This window comes from Octodon degus, unplaced genomic scaffold, assembly GCF_000260255.1.
Source record: "Octodon degus isolate 3935 unplaced genomic scaffold, OctDeg1.0 scaffold00027, whole genome shotgun sequence".
Taxonomy (NCBI): Eukaryota; Metazoa; Chordata; class Mammalia; order Rodentia; family Octodontidae; genus Octodon; species Octodon degus.
The window spans coordinates 4,573,446-4,578,293 of record NW_004524603.1 but is presented as its reverse complement, the minus strand read 5'-3'; the positions used below and the strand labels follow the sequence as shown (position 1 = coordinate 4,578,293).

Below are 4,848 nucleotides of genomic sequence, written 5' to 3'. Positions count from 1 at the left end.
TGCAGAAAAAGCACTCTGCTGCTGAGCTAGATCCGACCCTGGCATGCACATTTCAAACAGAATGTGTTCTCCCCTTGTCAGAGGACTTCGGTGTGTCAATATATTTGTCATAAATCTGCATGTTTTCTTTGGTGAAATGTCTATCCAAGTACTTTGCTTTTTTTTTTTTTTTTTTGTTGTTGTTGTTGTTGTAGAGCGGTGGTGGTGGTTTTAATTTTTTGTTTTCTTTCTTCTCCTTCATTGTTTCACCTTGTTTTTATATGAGGATGAGCATGGTTTCTAGCCACTTTCTGATTATTTTTCAGTTCTGTTCTTTTTATATCTCTTCCTTCTCTTTCCCTCCAGTCTTTGGTACCACTTTCCAAAGCATGACTGTCCTTTGACCTCCAGCCTTTTTTTTTTTTTTTTTTTTTTTTTGGAATCTAAAATCTTTTTATTAACACACTACATCTCTGTCTTAATTTCTGTAGTGTCGGCTGGCCCGTCAGCCTCGGGCATGCTCAAACTTCCGGCCCTTGGAGTGGACGTAGGGTTTGGTGTGGCTATGCAGCGTTTCTGGAGCCCTGCGGATATGCCGGTATACCTCTCGGCCCTTGCACAGACCAGAGAGCAGGACCGTGCCACAGCCCTTGGGGGAGTCTTAGCCCCCAGCTTGAGGATGCAGCTGCACGCCTGGCTGGTCACACACAGAGCGCAAACCTTCAGCGTGGGCACTTCCAGAACGCACACATCATCTGTGATGGTCCCCACAACCACCGCTGTTTTATTTTCCCAGCCGGAAAGCTTCATCTTTCCGGATCATCCAGAAAAGGGAGAGAGGATGGCCGGTTGGTGCGACTCATGAACAACCTCTTCAGCACAACCAGATTGAAGGTAGAATTTGTCCGCCAGGCCAGAAACCTGTACAGCTTAACCAACAGCCTCAGGTAGATGTCCTGGCTCTTGGGCTCCTTGTGCCAAACCTTTCAGTCCTTGTTGTGACAGATGTCAACTCCCATGATGGCGACTCCTCTTTAGTCAAATCCGGAAAGAAAGCAGCCTTACTTTTAATCTCTTTCTCTTCTACTTTTTTCCCCTAATCTACTTTAAATTTTAACCCAAGGGTAAAACAGACATATTAAGGATTTATATAATGCACATAATTTTCTTGACTGTTTTAGATTTATTTTTAAACAACTACGAATCTAGGTTAGATGATTAGAGGTAGCAAATTAATGGTTACCTCAAGTTTGTTATTTAGACACTGACTGTTGCTACTATCATCACAGATGATGCCACTTTAGCAAAGAGGCATAATTGTTCTAATGACTATGAATAAAACCCCACCTGCACAGGAACTACCACAAAGAATCAACTGGCATGGCATCTCATCTTATTATAAAACTTTTGCAAAGAAGGAGAAACCATAAACAGAGTGAAGAAACAACACATAATGTGGGGAAAAATGTTTGCCAGCTATTCCTCAGACAAAGGATTACTATCAAGAACACATAAAGAAGGACCAGTGAGACAGCTCAGTGGACTAAGCACTTGCTTAGGCAAGTGCAGGAGCCTCTGTTTGATCCCTGGGACCACATGCCGTGCCAGCCTTGCAGGGCCCACTCCCTGGGCATACTGAGAGGGCGACTGAGACTGGGCGCGGTGGTGCACACCTGTAATCCCAGTGCTTGGGAGACTGAAAACAGGAGAATTACTGTGAGTTCAATCTACATAGTGAAACCCTGTACCCCCACAGATCCTGTACTAAATATAATAAATACATTAAAAGATAGAACACATAAACAACTCAAAAAAAGAAGAGGAGGAGGAGGAAGAAGAGGAAGAGGAGGAGGAAGAGCAACAGGAAGAGGAGGAGGAGGAAGACGAGGAGGAGAAATAAAGATGATGATGACGATGATCTCCCGCATTTAAAGACTCAATCCAAAAAGAGAAATCTGAGATGATCCACACTGCTCAGGTGAAGAATTACAAATAGCAAATAAATATAGTAAAAAAATTTTCAACTTCACTAGTCACTTGATAGATAAAAATTAATTAACCAATAACAAATGCTCTAAAAATGTGGGAGAAGAGCCTTCTCCACTGTTGGTGTGAGGGTAGACTGGTGCAATCACTGTGGAAAGCAGTGTGGAAATTCCTGAAAAAAGTAGGATTGGATTTTCCATTTCACCCAGATACTTCCCTGCTGAGTATTGAGGCCAGAAGAATTTAAAACATCATACCACAGCAATATATGACAACAACATTACAGCAATACAATTTGTAATAGCTAGATCTTGGAAACAATCCAAATGCCTATCAGCCAAGGAATGGATACAAAAGATGTGGTCTTATTATACAATGGGGAATATTTATATACTCAGCCATAAAGAAGAAATTGAGAAAAGAAACTGGAGACTTTTATAGCTAAATGGATGCAACTTGAGACCATATACGTAAGTGAAGTAAACCAGATGCACATATGCAAACAGCACACTGTCTCCCTGATGTGAGAAACGGAAAGAGTCAATATGATCCAAAATGTACGGCAGACATGGCTAAACAGGAAGAAATTGTTCAAAAGGAAAGAGAAACTAGGATATAGAAAAGGAAAAAAGGGAAAAGCAAGAATATATACACACATGACCGGGGAGATGGCTCAGTAGGATAAGCGTTTGACTGACAAATGCAAGGTTCTGAGTTCAATCCCTGGTTCTGCACCCCCCCCGAAAACAAAAATTATAAAAATAACTGATGTCAATAAATAAATAAATAAATAAAGAATACACACGCACGATAGTTATACTACTAATTTGTCAATTCATTGAAAAGGTTTGTGCTAATATTGTTTGGACAATTAAATGCCTATGCCTTGAACTCTGAGTAAGTTAAAGGTAACAATGTGCAATGTATTAACTTTTTGTTTGTCTGTTTGGTTTTTGGTTTTTTTATTTTGGCACTTGCCAGGTAAGTGCTTATTCTACTGAGCCATCTCTCCAGCCCCCTGTATTAACTACTGTACCCTCCTATTATTACCTTGTCTTGGAAATATATATATATATATATCTTTAAAATAAAAAAAAAGAAATTGGAAAAGAAGAGAATATAGACACAAGTTCATGAGCTGGGACAGTGGCTCAGCAGCAAAGTGAAAACCTGTCAAGCATGAGGCCCTGAGTTCAATTTTTTTTTTTTAAATGTATCAGGTATTTAATTAGGTTCTTAGTAAGAAATTTAGAACACTAATTTATGAGGATAAATTCCATTTATCAGAGAAAAAGCGGATCGCAAGTAGCCCCGGAGCTGAGAACCACCTTTGATTTTTGCCAAAATCTGTTCGAGTCCACTGCTTTCTGATCCACCTTGCGCTGCTCTGAAATCTGGTGTCTCTCTCTCTCGGTGTCGAAGATCTCGCCCTCCTGGTGTCTGGGCTTCTGCAGCTGCTGCTTCTTGAAGTAAGCATCAGTGAGGTGTTTGGGGATTTTTGCTTTGCTGATGTCAATTTTTGTAGAGGTGGCAATGACAAATTTCTGGTGTGTTCTTCATAGAGGAACACGATTAAGGCTCAGAGGCCCCGTCACAAGGAGCAAGCCACTGGTCAACTGCTTCAGGAAGCCCACGCTCTTGCCTCTGGGACGCCCGGTGAGGATGATCAAGATGGTGCCGGGAGTGATGCTAGCTCGAAGTTTCCGCACATGCTGACTGAAGGGCTTCCTGCCGTGGCTCAAGAGCTTTCGGGGCACATCTTTGGTAGGGTAGTACCTAGGCATTTTTCGAAGCTTAACCACCCGGCTCCCTCCATTCTTGTCCCCACCGACCGGTTTTGTGATGGTAGCAAGAACTTTCTCCTTCTTTTTCTTTTCAACCTTTGATTTAGCAGCTGTGTATTTTCTCTTGTACAAAGCCTTTCTGGAATACATGGTAGATCCGGAGTACCTCCCAATTCTTCTAACCAGGACAGGATTTTGGCTGCAGTGGGGCTGCCCCTTCTTGGACTTTTTTGCCTTCCTCACCTTACCCTTTTTACAAGTACCACTGGGAGAAGCCTTCTGGGCTTCGGGTTTCTTCTCTTTAGTGTCTGGCTTCTCAGTTTTTTCACCTGGCATCTTGCAAGATGGGCCCTGAGTTCAATTTTGGGTCCAAAACCAAATCATCATCATCATCATCATCATCATCATCCAGTTGAAGGACAGAAATAAGTATAAATTGATGAAACTGGAAACAAAAATTAGTAAAAATCAATACAATCATCATTTCAAGGGACTATATCCAAATTATATACAAACCTACAAAGCAACAATAAAGAACAATTCAATTCAAAAATGAGTAAAAGGGGGAGACTACCCGCTCGGGCCCCCCTCCTGTCCACCTCTCAGACAGGAGCTTTCTTTCCCTGAATAAATATATTCTGCTCATAACCGCCATTTATTTCTAAACTTCATTCTTCAGTTTTAGAGAACACAAACTCATGCAGGTCAGGTAGGGAGATCATTTTTCCCTATGTCATTTGGAGGTTCCCTGTATCGTTTGAAGGTCACCCACCCGAGATCAGTTTTTCTCCCTGTATCATTTTGGAGGCTTCCACCGAGATCATTGACAGAGGTTGCTGGCCTGGGAATTCTACTCCTCATGCTGTGAGGAGGAAACTCAGTGCAAATGGAGGTGTCCTAACTCCTGTCCTTTGAGAGTCACAGCAGAGGCCCAGCTACCTTGAACAGAGAAAAGCTATGTCTACCATACCTTCTAAATTTCTTGGGCTGGAGAGATGGCTCAGTGGTCTAAAGCACCTACTTGGAACAAGCTTGGCGAAGCATCAGGGACCCCGGTTCGATCCCCCAGCACCACATGCCAGCCAGCCCCGCCCCCTGG

At 42.4% G+C, this 4,848-nt stretch overlaps 1 protein-coding gene and 1 pseudogene across 3 annotated transcripts in view; both read right to left on the bottom strand.

Moving 5' to 3' along the window:
• Kmt2c (lysine methyltransferase 2C) overlaps positions 1–4,848 on the bottom strand; it is a 300,385-nt gene that overhangs the window by 209,883 nt on the left and 85,654 nt on the right. The window lies entirely within an intron of this gene.
• LOC101564937 lies at positions 458–1,004 on the bottom strand (annotated as a pseudogene).